Raw genomic sequence first — 18,155 nt, 5'->3', positions numbered from 1 at the left:
TCCTATTATGAAACTCCTTGTTCAGTTGAAATGTTGTTCTAACAATTTCAATGGTTTTCTTGTTTGCTCATTCATCATCTTGAAAAGGGAAAATGTACCACAGATCAGAAACTCTATAATGTATCATGTTTTCCTCTCGTTTCTACATGCTAGTGCAGTAGGTGAATATTTGATCCCCATTCTTTCATTTCCCATCCTCTGGATTGCTTCAGAGAGATGTCAAAAACACAGTCTACCACACTGAATAATTTCCTCTTCCTCCTACATTCTTTATATCTCACTGTAGAAAAAATCTCTAGGGACATTGAGTTTCTATCTTCCCCACATACAGACACAAACCATATTCGCAATAAGTGGGTAAATGTTTTGCCCCCTTACAAGATTTTAAATGTCAAACTTCTGACATTGAGAGGCTTTCAACCTTGAAAAATATTGTTTATTCTGAATATAAATGTCATTTGATTCAGTTTATTACTAAGCCTTGTTTGTTTATAAATATTGCAAAAGAATGCAAGGAATTATTTTGGTTTCAGAGTGAAGGGAGAGGATATTTTTATGAGTTAGTGGGGGAAGTATGGAAAAAAACTAAGCTTTAGAACAGAAAGGCAGCCATAACTGTGGGGTCACTCTGTCTGTCTAGGTCTGCTTGGATTTCTAAACAGCCCATCACCATCAGAGACAATGTATAATTAAATCTGAACTGTGTATCTGAAAAGTGGACCTTGTTCACCTTCCTATTTTTAGCTGCTTTCCCAAAGGAGATTGGTCTTAATGGTGGTTGTCTGTGAAGGAACATTATAGTTAACACACAGAATCTTAAGGACATCCTTTAACATTAAGGGCCACATTTTACAATTCTGAAGCAGGCAGAGCCTCTGAAATCAAGAGATAGCAGGATTAGCCCCTAAACTTCTATGTGTTTAATTGGTTTTTTTTGTATCAGGTCCAAATGAAAAACAACTTCCCTCAAACCAACAAATAGTTAATAATCATAGAATTTAATTTCCTTTCATGGGACAGAGTGATCTGTTAGACATTTCAAATATTGCCTAATTGCAATAATAAGTTGTTTATCCTTTTGTTGGATCATAAGCAAGCAGAGGTGTTTCAAATGATTTAGAAGTTGACATTGAATGAGTGTTGGACAACCTGTTAATGGAGCTATCTAATAACACAAGACATATGCAAAACTAAGCTGAATGATAAAGAACATTCCTGGACAATTTCAAATGCCTGGGCCAAATGTGTGAGGTATTAACGTTACCTAATGAGAAACTCTATTTGCTTAATTAAAATACAATGCCTGTGTGCTAATACAAATGAGAACAGTCAATATGTAGCTAGCAGGCATAAACAAAAGGGGATTACTTTACCTGAAAAAACACATTTACCTTAATTACAGCACTCAAATTCTGAAAAACTTTTCCTAATGAAAATGAGAGAGCTTTATATTAAGAATTGAAGTTAGCATAGCATTCATGAAACTCATTAAAAAAATTAAGCTTCTCATGCAATGAAAGTATATCTTTGCCATTTTTCTCAACCCAAGAAATGTTGCTCAAGAAACTTTATTCGTGTTTTATTTTAATTAAGCTTTAACTTTGATCTAATTTACTCATACAGCTACCCTTTGTGACTCTCGGGGGAAAAGAAAGATTGTCCTGTAATTTATACTAATGAAGCTGATAATAGAATGATCAGTGCTCTGAAAGGGACAAATTAATCCAAATATAGATACCTGCAGCATGGTAATCAGCAGGAAATGCAATGATTTGTCTTTATACAGAAAGTAAAAGTATGATCCTTCAGACTCAAATGTCTGCTTCTGAAGCACCACCATAGAGAGGAAAACATATTTTGGCATCAGCATGTCAGTATTTTTTGCAATGAAATGTTCAGTATGAGGAGTTATTACTTCTGAAGGTGACAATGAACTTTATACAGGCATGACACTTTTCTCACTTTTCTCACCAGGCACTGGAGCTAGTAAGAAGTTACCCCACCTTATTTGTGATCTAATATATATTCCCACCTTGGGAGGTATGTAATGTTCTTACAAATGTCTATAGAGTGATGCTTTCACATATATGCTGTATTTCTATATAGCAAATATATTTATTAATTGTCTTCGAACAAGTGAATGAATACCAGGGTGAAAGAAGAAATGAATGATTATACAGGGTACTATATCCCAGGGCTTGATCTAAGAGCAAGAGAATTGTGTGATTCTATCGCAGGGCAGGTAAACACCTTACATCCCATGCAGGAGGTGCAGCCAACCATGACAGCCTGACTCAGAAGTGCTTCATAGCGCCTATGGATCCCACTGATACAAATGAAAGCTGCTGAAAATCACCTTTGAAAATCAGGCCACATACTTTTAGATTCCTAAATATGAATTTAGGAGCCTAACATTAGGCAGGCACCTGGGATTGAGAATTTTAGCCTTAAGACTTTTTTTTAAGTCCAAATATGTTAGAAACCACTCCTAAAACTGTTCACTTCTGCTTATCTAAATGCAGATTAATAAAAAATATTTCTAAATATGATCTATACTAGTGTATTTGCATCCAGTCTCAACCATTTAAAAAAATTGGTTGTGAATACACTTAATTGAGATTACATGATGAATATCATCATCAAATACTTTAAATTTGGTCATTAATGCTAAGGTTGCCAATGGACCTTTTGCTGACAACATGTCAGAGTCAGTTGTGGGTTTTCCACAAGCATCATTCATGGGGAAGTGAATAGCTGCGCTTCCCCAGAAGCAGATTGGGACAGATAGTAGGTATCTATCTCATGGTTTCCCCTGGTTCTGGTTGAGATGTATCCTGCACCACCTGGTGAGATGTACATTCCCTGGTAGTCAATATAGCTGTAGTGCTTAGAGTCTGGATGATGGGTGTCAGGCTGGTGGGTTTTGCCCACATGCTCAGGGTCTAACTGATCAACATATTTAGGGTTGGGAAGGAATTTCCCCCCCAGAGTCAGGTTGGCAGATACCCTGGGGGGTTTTCACCTTCTTCTGCAGCATGGAGCATAGGTCACTTGCAGGTTTAAACTAGTGTAAATGGTGAATTCTCTTTAACTTGAAGTCTTTAAATCATGATTTGAGGCCTTCAGTAACTCAGACAGAGGTTAGGGCAGAGAAAATGAGTGTGTGTGTGGGGCGGGAGCATGTGGGGTCATGTCCCCCTCCAGGTTAAAACCGTCTGGGGAGCCCGGCCAGAGATGGCTCAGCAGGGGAAGGTGCTAAGGGGGTGGAGCAGCCCCACGGTCCCTGGGGCCAGGACCCAGGGTGGTGGGGCAAAGAAGATGCTAACCCCCTGCCCAGGGGGCTGCTGTCGAGCCTGCAGGTTGTGCTGGACATCGCTTCCCCTTCCTACTCCAGTGCTTATCCAAGGTGGGGAGAGGCGCCCCCGTGCCAGTATGGTGTCCATCTGGTGGGGCTCTGGGAGGCTTTGGCATATGTAGGGCTCTGCTCCTCCTGGGCAGCGCCTCATGAGGGAGGATCTTGGGCTTTCCTGGGGTGCCGGCCCAGCCAGAGGCCGCGAGGGAGGAAGGAGCGTGCCGGGCAGGCTGCGGGTGTGCTGAGCACTCCCGTGAGGAGCTGGTTCTCTGCACAGTGCAGGGAGTGGAATGTGCCCCGCTGGGGATTTATGGGGGGAGCAGAAAGTCTGCTGGGGGTGAAGGGGCAAAGTGGGGAGAGGACATCAAGGAGGAGAGCATGTAACAGCCAATTGGTAGGCAGCAGAGGTGACATGTGGGCAGACATGTGATCCCCCAACCTTTAAATTGTCCCCCCCATTATCAACAGTTACGAGTCACCTTGGGGCTAGGGGTCTATTACAAGAGGGGGTGAGCGAAATTCTGTGGCCTCCAATGTGCAGGAGCTCAGTCTAGCTCAGTGGTTCTCAATCCGTGGCCCATGGGCTGCTTGCAGACCAGTCAGCACACAGCTGTGGTCCATGTGACATCCTAAGGGCCATACAGGTAGTACTGTATATCTATTATGTGGATGCGGCCCACATAACACATAGGGAGTTGCATAGGCGGCTCACAATGGTAAATAGGTTAAGAACCACTGGACTAGATGATCATGATGGTTCTTTCTGACCTTAAAGTCTATGAGTATTGTGGTGAATTAATCCAAAGCTCCACCCATTCCATATTCACTCTACACACAGGTGTAGGAGGGGATGTAGCAGCCCCACAGCAACTGCTGTCTTCTCCATGCCGCTGTCTACAGTCTGAGTAAGGGAGTGTCTTATGCTTCCTTATTCCGCTGCGCTGTCATGCTGGATGGGCAGCAATGGTTTTCACTGCACCAGGGGCTGAAAAAAAATTTAAACAATGATTTCTGAAGTAGTGCAGAAGTGTTTTTGTCATGCCAATGCTAGTGGATAATTATTTTAGTACTAATGTAGGGGACACACTGCTGACAACTGTTGTCAGAAACACATGACTATGCAGGTGAGTCCATTAAAGTGCAGTACTTTCCAGGGGCAGGGATTCCTTCCCTGAAGCAGAACCGCCTCCTCCAAAAAGCACCTACAGTAATGCACAGCTTTGTGTATTGCACATGCTTTTAGTTGCAGTAGGACATAAGCCTAGAAGATTTACAATTGCATCAAACTCCATTTAAAACAAAACACTATTGACCTTGTGTCACCAGATCTTTAAATGAACATTAGTCTGTAATTGGTTCACCCATCAGTGTGAACTTTTCACTCACTTGATGTGATAATTACCTCTGGCTCATATTATTTTATCACTTGGTTCTCAGAAAACAACCTGATGATTGCATGTAGACTTTTAATAAACAGCTGCACACAAGGCATACTTCATTTGCATTTTATGTGTCCTAGTCCTACATACTTTAACTCCCGAGTGTTCACCATGGACCTCATTGGGACTATGAACAGAAATAAGTACTTGTAGTAAAGTGGTCATGATAGGGTTAACTGGGTTACCCAGAGTATTATGAGATGGAGCCATGCTTCATCCCTTCCTTACTTCTGCTGCTAGTTAGTGGGAGTCCACCCGTTCCTCTCTGTAGTGATTCAGTTAAATAAAACAGCAAATTCCCATCATTCACTCTTGTGAATAGCCTTTATTTTTGTTCAGTAGTCCCTTTACAAAGGTACTATAGATGAAAGTAGGGTTTGTGGATCAGGTTGTGTTTGTACTGGAAAGTTATCAACTACCAAGCCAAGGAAATTATAATTTAATTGTGGGTAAAATGTTAACTATAATTTAATTGTGGGTAAAATGTTAACTTTGGTGGCTGTAGAAATTCTCTCAATAGAAGAGACATAAGATTGTCACTGTAAAAAATATGAATTACACCTACAAACACCTACAAGATCTTTATCAAGCATTCTTAAAACTACAATACTTACCTGGGGAAGTGAGGAAACAGATTGACAAAGCGAGATGGGTACCCAGAAGTCACCTACTACAGGACAGGCCCAACAAGGGAAATAACAGAACACTACTGGCCATCACATACAGCCCCCAGCTAAAACCTCTCCATCAACGATCTACAACCTATCCTTGAAAACAATCCTTCACTCTCACAGACCTTGGGAGCCAGGCCAATCCTCACTTACAGACAGCTCCCCAACCTGAAGCAAATACTCACCAGCAACTACACACCACACCACACCACAGAAACACTAACCCAGGAACCAATCCCTGTAACAAACCCCGTTGCCTACTCTGTCCCCATATCTACTCCAGTGACACCATCAGAGGACCCAACCACATGAGCCACACCATCAAAGGCTCATTCACCTGCACATCTACTAATGTGATATATGCCATCATGTGCCAGCAGTGCCCCTCTGCCATGTACATTGGCCAAACTGGACAGTCTCTATGTAAAAGAATAAATGGACACAAATCAGACATCAGGAATGGTAACATACAAAAGCCAGTAGGAGAATACTTCAATCTCCCTGGACAGTCAAAAGATTTTAAAAGCCATCCTTCAACAAAAAAGACTTCAAAAACAGACTTCAAAGAGAAACTGCAGAGCTACAATTCATTTGCAAATTTGACACCATTAATTTAGGCTTGAATAGGGACTGGGGGTGGCTGGCTCACTACACTACAAAAGCAATTTCCCCTGTCTTGGTATTGACACCTCCTCATCAATTATAGGGAGTGGACCACATCCACCCTGATGGAATTGGCCTTGTCAACACTGGTTCTCCACTTGTAAGGTAACTCCCTTCTCGTCATGTGTCAGTATATTTATGCCTGTATCTTTAATTTTCACCCCATGCATCTGAAGAAGTAGGGTTTTTTACCCTCGGAAGCTTATGCCCAAATAAATCTGTTAGTCTTTAAGGTGCCACCTGACTCCTCATTGTTTTTGTGGATGCAGACTAACACGGCTATCTCTCTGATAATAGATTACATCAAATTTTAATTTGTTCTGCTTGTTTCCTGTGCTTTAAAAAATCTATAAAATTTATGCTAATTCCTATTCAAAAAGTAAAAAACCCCTCTTAATCCATGTTTTTCAGTGCATTCTAATTATGAAGCAGATAGATTTTCTTCTGTCTTTCTGTGCGATTCCGAAAGGAAAAGATCATCTGTAAAATTCGTCCTGCAGAGTTTGAAAATTGACACTCCCTGTTGTCCTCTTGAGATATTGAAAATCATTACAGGCTCCCTGCACTAGCTCAATATTGTCCACAGGATGCTAAAATACTCTCCACCCTCAAACTCCCTCCAGCCGGTTTCCTTCTATATACAGTAGAATCAAAGCACATATACCTTTGCAAATGTACTTGACAATGTCCTTTCTTTCTGGGTTTTTGCACGTTGTATTCAACTGCAATTTTATAAGCTTCCCTGGCCCCTACTGCTATATTACTAATGCAATTTAGCATGGATATTTTATTACACAAAATTCCAAACCTTCTAAAAAAAGATGGGAGCATCTTGTCAGATCATCTTGGAAATTAGCAGTGAGGCCCCTACTAGAAGGATAAATACTGTTCTGTCATGATTGATTTGCTAGTTCAGAGTATGATCTGAAATTGCCATGAAATGGCTAACCTGGCAGCATATAAAATGATACTAAGTATCTGAATGTGAGGCAGTTTTGGTTCATTTTTGTTATTTATATGAATAATGCCTCTGCTAGAGGGATTAGATTGGTTACTGGCAAACTCTCATTTGTCTTTATAGTTGTGAATCTCCTTAATCCTTGCCCTTGAGTTCTTTGTGCTTGATTTTGTATTTCATGTACCCTATCTTTTTGTTAGGAGTTATTTTTATGAGCTATTAATACTGATTTATTTTTTAATTTACTTTTCAAGTAAGTTACTTTGAATTTTGTACAAACAAAGCCAAACAACAATTTTATATTTTCTGCTAATCCAATTGAAATTTATTTAATATAGATGACATTACCCTTCTTGGCTTTTTAATAATACTTATCACATCTTCATATTTGCAAAGTTCTGTATTCATATTAATTAGCAAATCCCCCTATGCAGAAAGTAGAAGGGTTTCAGAGTTTTCAGTGCAGAATATTAAGGTGAAATCCTGGCCTCATTGAAGTCAATAGGAGTTTAACTTTAGTGGAGTCAGAATTTCTTTCTTAATGTGACTCTTTCTCCACTTTGCAGGAGATTGAGGGCCTTTAGATTCAGAGACTATGTGGCAAAATGGATATATAAATATGTACATGGTTCTATAGATTGGAAGGAGCTAAGAGGTGGCTCCATACTCCAGCTGTACACTTTCAAAAGTTGTTTCAAAAGGCATCTTGCAGCCCCTGAACTCCCAGACACACAATACCCCAGGACAGCTTGCTGATGCAATGTGCTGCTACACCACTTCCTCTGAAGGCTATGACTAAAAGCCACAATTTAGTCTATACTCCTGGAATTTTCATCCTCTGAAGCACAACTCTTATTAACCCTAAGGAAACTACATGTATAACCTCCCAATTGTATTACTGGTAAAACAGACTCTTTAAGATGTAGTCAGAAAGTTTGTTTTGTCTTTAGATGATTATTTTTCCTTACATTCACCCTTAGGATTACCACATGACTTGTTCTAAACAACATACATTCTAAACAACATTGTTTAATATTTATAAATGGAGGTAGTGCCCAGACGCCCAAAGGATCACATTCTGCTAAGTGCTGTACAAATACACATGAAGACATATTTCCTATCTCAAAGAATTGACAATCTAAGGCCCCTCAAATTCACACTGATGCTTAATATATACAATTTTATACAAATTGAAACTTTACACACTGTAAGTAGTCCCACTGAAGTTAACGAACTGTTCACAGGATGGAAAGTTAAGTATGTGTGTAAATCTTTGCAGGATTGGAGTCTAAGAATATAAGTGACATATAAAGGATGGGAGAGGGGGATTCAATCAAATATATACAATTTTATACAAACTGAAATGTACATATGTACATTGTTTTTAAAATTATAAAATAAAGTGTCACCTGTCGTATCTGCCCCTCTTTCTACCACCACCATCAGATTCCTTTAAAGCTGACACAGCAGAAGTGGATCTTGAGAGAAGGGATTTGAAAGAGGAAATAGCCTTGCAATGATTGCAGGGAAGGGCGTAAAGGTCTGTATGAAAGAAGAGGCTGAGATGTAGGTTGAAGAAACTGATAAATGAGCAATGGGGCTGCCTTAGTGGCTGGCAGCATAGTCATCTTTGGCTCAGAGAATGTCTCTTTTGGAATTTCGGTGTTCACATTACAGAAGTACTGTATTAAAATGAGAGCAAAGTGTTGGCATACAAGGAGATGTTGTCAAATATATTAGCAGGCTGGGGGATATCTTCAAATGACCAAGTGTAGACTTTTTTGTCACAGACCTCTCCCATTGCCTCGTTCACTTTTTTCATTCATGGTTTCATTTAAGTTATATGGAAAATAAAATTTAATAGTCATTCTAAGAACATTATGGGATGGATGTGGATGTTTCTCATTTTCTTTCTTGACTGGGTCACAATGCCATTTTTTTCCTCTATGATCATTTTTTTAATCTTTTTTTTTTTTATCTCTATTTTAATTTCTTTTTCACATGGTTGCTTTTTGTTATCCAATCCAATTTTATTTATAATAATAACAAACTGTGTATGTTCAATACACCTAATAGAACTAAGAGAAAATAAACAGCGACATTATTATCCACTTTAAGTACATTTAGAAAGGTACATTTTGCTTGCTTTTGCTATGAAACAGTCATTTTCTGATTTGTAAGGCTGGCAGAGGCCACAGTTTTAGATTTATCAGTTACAGCACTCAGTCTAAGCCAATAGGCTGCCTCTTTGATCATTTGCTGGAACTTTCGAAATATCAATGCAGACAGCCCAGAGGTATTCTGGTTGGATCACATTGCCAGCTTAAAAATATCTTAGACTCCTTGCTTGATGGTGGCACTTCAGTAATAAGCAAGAAGTATGACAAATGCTTATGTTGGCACAGAAAGCCTACTAAGTAATGCCTCTATTTTACTCTCAGTGAACTTAAGAGTGAATCTTTCTTCCATTACACATTATTTACCGGTTCTAGGCAGTCATAAAATACGGAGGCCCCAGAAGGAATAGGTGCAGTGACAAGAAAATTTAAACAATAAATGACATTACTTCAAACAGATTTTATATCAATGAGTAGTGAAGGATCCTTTAATGAACTTGTGACGGGTTGGATCACAGTAACCCCCTTGGGAGCTGCCACCCGATGTGCAAAGACTACCTCTGCTTCTGTTTTCCCTGCCAGCTCAGGACTCCAGCACCCTGTCTTGCTGAGCCAGACACTCCCGTCTGGCTCCAGACACAGACCCAGGGTCTGAATCACTTGTCCCAAAGCTGCAAGTTTACCCGAAAACAGCTCACAGTAGTGCGCTTGTCTTTAGCACTCAGATGCCCAACTCCCAATGGGGTCTAAACCCAAATAAATCCGTTTTACCCTGCATAAAGCTTATGCAGGGCAAACCCAGAAATTGTTCGCCCTCTATAACACTGATAGAGAGATATGCACAGTTGTTTGCTCCCCCAGGTATTAATACATACTCTGAGTAAATTACTAAATAAAAAGTGATTTTATTAAATACAGACAGTAGGATTTAAGTGGTTCAAAGTAGTAACAGACAGAGCAAAGTAAGTCACCAAGCAAAATAAAATAAAATGCGCAAATCTATGCCTAATCAAACTAAATACAGATAATCTCACCCTCAGAGATGTTTCAGTAAGTTTTTCTCAGACTGGACACCTTCCAGGCCTGGGCACAATTCTTTCCCCTGGTACAGCTCTTATTGCAGCTCAGGTGGTAGCTAGGGGATTCTTCATGATGGCTTCTCCCCTTCTCTGTTCTCTTTCCCCCCTTTATATATCTTTTGCATAAGGCGGGAACTCTTTGTCTCTCTGGGTTTCCACCCCCCCTCACTGGAAAAGCACCAGGTTAAAGATGGATTCCAGTTCAGGTGACATGATCACATGTCACTGCAAGACTTCATTACTCACTTGCCAGCACACACGTATACAGGAAGACTCACAGGTAAATACAGCCATCTGCAGACAATGGGAGTCATCAAGATTCCAAACCATCATTAATGGTCCACACTTTACACAATTACAATAGGCCCTCAGAGTTACATTTTATATTTCTAGTTTTAGATACAAGAGTGGTACATTTATACAAATCAGATGATCACACTCAGTAGATTATAAGCTTTGTAATGATACCTTACAAGAGACCTTTTGCGTGAGGCATATCCCAGTTACTTACATTCACTTATTACCATATTTTCTCTAAAACTATCTCAGTTACATTATATTGACTTATTATCAAGTTTTTATAAAACCATATAGACTGCACAACGTCACAGAACTGTCTTGTACTAATATCGCAATTGTGTATATTGGTACCTGTCGAGTGCCATAAATGTACAAAGTGCTTTACATAGCACATATGCTGACAATGAGCAAGTCCTGAAGAACTTTCAGTCTGACTCAGAAAAATCCAATATGGACCAATGGTTAAGGCTCATGTCTAGAAGCAGATGTTGAAGGAAGCACCTAATGGAGAAAAAAGGTTTTAAAGATGGGATTTGGCTAATAACAATTGGTAACTTGGTATTTAATCTGACTAATAGCTGTCCATAAAATCCATATACAGAAATAAGGTATCGCAATAGAATCCAGATTGGTAAAATGACATATAATACTACTTATCTCTTATACAATTCTTTCTATCCATAACTATTAAAGTGTTTTAAAAGGAAGATAAATATCTGTATCCACATTTTATGGAGAAACTGAGGCACAGAGAGGTTAAAGTGACTTGTCCATGTCTATGTATACAATAATCTTCTGATTTTTTTTTAATAATTGCACATTTTAATGTATTTCCCTCAGATTGCTGGCCCTCTGTGCCTAAACCTTCCGAGTTCTCCCTAGATTGGCTTCTAGGCAGACTTCACAATTTCTTGTAGTTAATGAGCAGCACAAAGACTACCTCATCCACATACCCACCCCTATGTTACCTGCCTCTGTGTAATAGGTCAGCAATCACATTCCCCTTGAAAGTGTTTACCACTATTTCCCCCCAGTGTAAATGAGAATCAGCCTGAACAAAACCCATTCCAGAAATTATTGAATTAGAGATGCAGTACAGGAAGCATAAAATAAAAGGAATGAAATATTTTACACCTGACAGGAAGTCTAAGAAAAATCTTACAAATTCGATTATATTGCAAACTTCAGATACAAAATGTTGTGTTGTATGGTTCACAACATTATTGTTTTGAGATGGCCTAAACTATTTTTCATTGTTCCTACCAGATAGCATACCTAGTCTATGGTAGGGAAGATAGGGTTAGGCATATACAAAGGGCAAGAGATGTTTCATTAGCTCTTGGGCTCTCTATTTCATTGTCAGTTGTTTTTTCCACAAGGCTAAACCTGACTGAAATGAATATTTCTAGATACCATTACAAAACGATGGCTTCCTCTATAAACATTTGTTTCTGAATCCAATTGAATTCCACACTGGGGCAAAAATTCTAAATCTGCTACAGATGAAAGCTAGGGTTTTAGCACAGAGAATTGCAATAGAATGAATTAATTTTGCTCTCTGTACAGAACAGTCTAATTTTACTCTTCCTACAGTTGATAAGATTACCCATTGGTGAGGATAAAGATACTCCCCGTCATGCTTTAAGGATTCATTTTACTTTTTATTCCTCCTTTTTTTTTTTTCAAAGTAAAGCAGAAAAGGTCCTGGTGTTCTCACAATGTTTGATTCTACTCAGTATTTTAGAATGACTACATAAAGCAGTTTTAGATACTGAGGAGACAGATTTTTAGAACAGTGAATGAGACGTACCATTAAGTGTATTGCAGTAAAACTATGTATTTTAACATATAGGGCCCAATTCTGTCCTGATGCCACTCTACTAAAGTCAATGGTGTTGTATGCAAGGGCAGAATTTGGCCCATCATCTCCAGCTTTTAATTACTGTTAGAATTTATGAAACTTAAAAATACAAAATCTTTGGCAAATCTTCTTACACTTTTACATTATTTGTATTCTATGCTGTACATCATGGGGTCAGATATGACATTACGACACAACCCTGAGAAATGGGAATGTCTCAAAGGGAGCTCTGGGAGGGATTATGCTTCAGGAAGTACAATACCTTCAGCAGCTGCAGGAGGTATGTTTAGAGTACTTATCCCTCATGATGGTGCTGCACCATTCCCTTCTCTATGGCTGGCCAGTTCTTCCTTTGTTCTCTGTGTTTGTGTATGTGAAATGCTGTCTCCTCCACAGCAGTCCCAACCCTCTGACCTCTCTCCCATGGGCTGACCCTGGCTTGGGAGTTGGGAAGTCTCCTTGTTTTTTCCCTTTTGCACCTGCACAAGGGCCAATGACTAGGGCTTTACCAAATTCACGGTCCATTTTGGTCAATTTCATGGTCATAGGATTTTAAAATAGTAAATTTCATGATTTCAGCTATTTAAATCTGAAATTTAATTGTGTGGTAATTGTAGGGGTTGCAAGGTTATTGGGGGGGGGGGACATGGTACTGATATCCTTACTTCTGTACTGCTGCTGGTGGTGGCACTGCCCTTCAGAGCTGGGCAGCTGGAGAGTGGTGGTAGCGGTTGTAAAAGCACACAAAAGATCAGATTTCATGGGGGGGAGACCAGGTTTCATGGTCCATGACACATTTTTCATGGCCGTGAATTTGGTAGGGCCCTACCAATGACAATCTAACCCCCCTTTTGCACATATAAACATATGGCACATTTTATAAATTGGTTTACGCTAACTTTTCCTTATGTTTTGTGTCTACAGTAACTAAAACATCTGTCTGCAGAATTATATAGACAGCATAATAAAGCAAATGAGATGTGTAATTACTATATAAAATAAAACAGCAATTCTCCTGAAATAATAATCTGCCTTTGGGTGTACTTTGGGAGGAGACTGGATTGTCTATAATGCACTCAAGCATAGATCATTGGGCAACTAGGATTACAACTAAACAATACATTGCTTTCTAGTGAAAGAAAACAGAAACATGATTTATATAGTATTCACACATAATTACTGAATTTATCCATCTTTACTCTTACCATGTAGCAAATCTGCTACAGTTAAAAATCATGAAAACGATGTCATGGCAAAATGTATTTTTTCTCGTTTTCTTTTCCCTGAGTTACTGCTACCAGTGCACTGCGCATCTTAAAATAGGTCTGTGGCTCAAATCATCTGTCACAATCTGATTCCTTACAAGCCGAAGAAATCAAATTACAGTGAGTAATGAAAGAAAGTGAGTGTTGGCACACAAGGTCCCATACTGCAGTTTAGGAATGAAACTTTATGATATTTTAAAGTGAATTTAGTGCTTGTGAAAGCTGCTGGATTGATATTTTCGAATAGGGACAGAACACAGATATTATCCTCAGTGCAGGTGCAGGTACAGCAGTGCAAGCTTTGTCATGCCACCCTGCCACTGTGCTTTAATAGCTCGGGAGCTCACCTCCATGAGTGAAAGGGGAATTCAGTCTCTGGTGTATTCGGTCCTTGGCCTCTCCACTGAGACTGCTAACAAGGTTTTCAATTAGCTTCAACTGTGGTGGTTGTTTTTGTGATGTGGAACTATGCTTTGAAGGACATTAAGCGGGGCCAGTTATAGCTGGTAGAGTTTCTGACCCCAACTGCTACTGCTGGTACAGGGGGTAGAAGGGAGTGGGGCACACATTCACTAGTGACTAGTTATGCTGCAGCCATGTTGGTAGAGTACCTGAGGCTCCAATCCTGACTGCTTCTGGTCCCTAACTGGTGGGTGAGGGGGATGGCTGGTCCAGTGGCTTGCAGTCTTGGCCCTAGCTGCTGGTGGATCATGGCTCCTCCCCCTCAGCTCAGTCTGGGGCAGAAGGGGGGGGTAACAGTCATAGCTTTGCAGTATTCAGAAAATGATCAGACTCTAGGTGGATGCCAATCCATCTCCTCTCTAATCTGGGAGCATAGGAGGGAGAGAGAAAACAATATGAAAACAAAAACAACCCCCCGCCCACCTTTTGGGAAAATTAAGTGTTGATCCACAGATCTGGGAAGCTAGGTTAGGTCTATGATAGTGTTATGACAGCTACAATACCTTACCTAGATTAGATTTGATTGATTTGGTCTTCTCACAATATTTCAGTTTCTGGATGGTAAAAATACCATTCAAGACCACCTTGGGGTTTTTGTTTGTTTTTGTTTTGTTTTTCTGCTATTGTAGCCCCACTAATGGCCCTTGGAGGCATTTTTTTAAAAAGTCAGTGAAAAATGTAAATATAAATATTAGATGCCATTCGAACACCTGTTAACTTTTTAACCTTTCCTTAATGCAGTATACTTTCCCATCCTGGGAAGGGATGTGTCTTCCTTAAATTCAGATTTTGATTCAGAGAGTGGGACATGGGAGTCATTATTTATATCGAAAATTTACACTGTGTCAAAGGCAGCTGATACATCTAGTAATCAAGCTCAGAAATAAAACGATACAACTTTGTAGCCACATTTGGATGGGTTTTGGCATTCTCCTGTACTACAGTTCACACCTCTGATGATAGTCCATAGTGATACCATCATATGGTGCTAGGTTTTAACATGTTCAAGCTTGATTTTATTATTATGTACTGTTTGTATTACAATCAAATCAGTCTTTTGATTGCTTATTTGTAATAAACAGTATTGAGACTGAGTAGGTCCTCAAAACTATGTGGCGAGACAAACATTAAAGCTTGAGTGTAAGTTAGAATTTCCGTTCCATAGGAAATTCTGATATTTCAAAATTTGATTTTGTCCCAAATTGGGACAAAAGCTCAACTTTTCACAATTTTCAGGAAACAGAAATTCAGAAACATAGAAAAACTTTATTGAAATGTTTGTTTCAATAGTGTTGAAACAAATATAACATATAATTATTAAATGCAATATATAATAAAATATTTATGGTATATGAAAGTCTAAACATAATAAGAAAGACAAAATAAAATACTGCATTTTGATATTAGATCATTTTTAAAAATTTCTGTAAAAGAATTAACCATAATTGACACATTCTTGCAAAATATTTTGATTTTGATTAAACAATATTTTCTGACAGAAAACCAGTCTATTGGAAATTTTTCAGCCATCTCTACTGAATATGTTCACTCATGCCTGCCTCTCTTTCCAGGCCGCTTCTTAACCCTGGAAAATGACCTTACTTATCTTCTCTTGATGGCAGACCTGAAAAGACTGACAGAAGAGGTGACTGAGGTAGTGGCAGAGACTGTTTTTTCCTTCTTTTTCTTCCTGATGCCCTGGATCGATGCCCATTTCTATACCTCACCAGCAGCTAAGCTCTGAATGATAGATCACATGTCAAATGACTTCTGTGTCAATAGGAAACCTTCACAGGTTAGAAAATTTGTTAACGTCCCCATTTGGCGATTCAGAAGAGGAATCTGGCCATATGAACTAGGGGAGCACATGTGGTAAATTGCTAACGAAATATAAATCCTGTGCAAGCACATTGTCTTTTAATAACACTTCCAAAGAAAGCTAGGCTGCTTAGTGCTTTTGAAAATTTTAGCCATTGTAACTGTAATGGGTATGCTGTCCCTTTAAGTGTAGAGGGGGCCAAAAGACCCTATTCCAGGGAGTTGGATTGAGCAAAGGGCCAGGAAGTGGCCTGGTAGTGGAAGAGAGGAAGCAGTCCTGGATAATTAGGAGTTGGATGAGGGGAAAAACCTCGAGGCCCAGATCAGGACTCCTGTAGTGTAGGGTCAGGCAGGAGTCCCATATCTCTCCCCTTCCCCCCCCCCCCCCAACTGGGAGGAGGTCACTGGAAGAGGGCAGTATATAGACTGTCTTCTCCCGCAAAAAAAGGGAGAATTTACAGAAAGGAGGGAAGGGGTAGGGACCACTTGCCGACATTAATTACATATCAAGGAAAAAGAAAATACGTGATACAAGAATAATACTCCCTTTAGACACAAAAGTGAGGAATTTGTGAGTGAACAGTGTATAAATGAGGATATTGTGGAATTCTGTGATAATATTACTAAGGGAATTGTAAAGACAGCCATCTAGTTATTCCTAGGATACCAACCCTAACTAAAGATCGGAAAAGTGTACCCTGGTGGAACAAGGAATTAATTAAAGAAATATAATTAATAAAAGATAATTAAAGAAAGGAACAATGCATATAAGTAAGCAAAAACTACACTAAATGGTGAGGACTTAATGACATATAAAAAAGTGAAAGCTCAAAAGCTTGTCTTTCTCTTCAACAGAAATTGTTCCAATAAAAGATATTACCTCACCCACCTTTTGTCTCTCTAATATCCTAGGACAAACACAGCTACAACAACAGTGCATATAAAAAAGTGGGACAGTTGCACAAAAGGCTATAAAAAGGGCAAAACGAGAAAGCTGGAGGAAATACTGTATGGGAAAGTAAATAAAGATATCAACATATCCGTGGTATACAAGCAACTTCAGACAATGAATGGAATAAAGAGTAAGCAGAATACAATACCAAACTTGCAGTGGAAGGTTATAGAGTAATAAGCCCCAGCAAAGAAAAAGCAGAAATTCTGTCCACCATGTTTCGAAATGTCAGTAATGACAAGGATCAGAGGAAAGAAATTAGAGAATGTAAAAGAACATTCCTTAATGATGAGATGACAAAGAGGTGGGAGGAGGATGTAGATTTTATTTTAAATGAAAACTTCAGTATGAGGCAACTCCACAAAGCAATAATAAGGACCAAAAGCACTGCACCAGGGAAGGATGAAGTAAGCTTTGAAATGCTCAGAGCATCTAGATGATGAAAGCCTCAGGGTAATATTAAAATTATACAATAGCATATGGAGGAAAGGTGAAGTGCCTAGAGACTGTAAAGTGCAATTATTGCTCTAGTGAGGAAACCAGGCAAGTGCGCTATTGCCCTCACAACATGTTGGGACGGTGCCAAATTATTATGAATTGTGATTGATATGAATGAATGTGGTAAGCATGAGTTTGGTATGGCTTGCTATGTCTGAATTTGCTAGAGGATTCTGGGAGCAGGATTCTCTTAGCATCAGATAGTTGGTGTGGAAATTTACTGAGAGTGATTAGAAGCTCTATTTGCATGTATGTTTCAACATCGAATTTTGGAATATATCAGCTGGGGGACCAGCTTACCAATGTAAAGAAAACGTAAAAACATGCGATCAGTGGGCTTGGTACAGGCTGACCCAGGTCAAAATGACCTCTCTGGATGGCATCATGCTAAGAGCTCAAGTGAATGATTGATAAGAGAGTAAATGTTGATTGAGCTTTGGTCTGTGTCTGTTTTGCAGCCCTTACAAAATATTGGGGCAAGAACCTGTCAACCCTCAAAGTGATAACTGGGGATTCTTAGTATAATTAATACATAATCTCAGTATAATTAATACATAATCTAAGATCAGGCTACAGAAAGAAGAGAAGAAAAGAAGTCCCCATCTAGAATTGGTAGCTATACCTGCTTTGTTTGCCAATCAAGATACTGTGTAAGACCAACATAGTTAGTGAGGGTTTATTCTTCGGGAACTGAAGCTTAATAGGGAGATGTGTATTATG

The 18,155-nt window shown here is 39.3% G+C and overlaps 1 long non-coding RNA gene across 1 annotated transcript in view; it reads left to right on the top strand.

The window, feature by feature from the left end:
- The window catches only part of LOC135982216 (uncharacterized), a 170,192-nt gene that overhangs the window by 34,851 nt on the left and 117,186 nt on the right, over positions 1-18,155 (top strand). Inside the window, exons 2-3 of the long non-coding RNA XR_010599460.1 lie at positions 1,975-2,040; positions 6,169-6,230. This is a non-coding gene — a long non-coding RNA (uncharacterized LOC135982216). The remainder of the gene's footprint in view (positions 1-1,974; positions 2,041-6,168; positions 6,231-18,155) is intronic.

The sequence above is a fragment of the Chrysemys picta genome, chromosome 3 (assembly GCF_011386835.1).
Source record: "Chrysemys picta bellii isolate R12L10 chromosome 3, ASM1138683v2, whole genome shotgun sequence".
In the NCBI taxonomy this organism is placed as follows: Eukaryota; Metazoa; Chordata; order Testudines; family Emydidae; genus Chrysemys; species Chrysemys picta.
The sequence above is the reverse complement of the archived record's forward strand: the minus strand, read 5'-3'. Positions and strand labels throughout refer to the sequence as shown.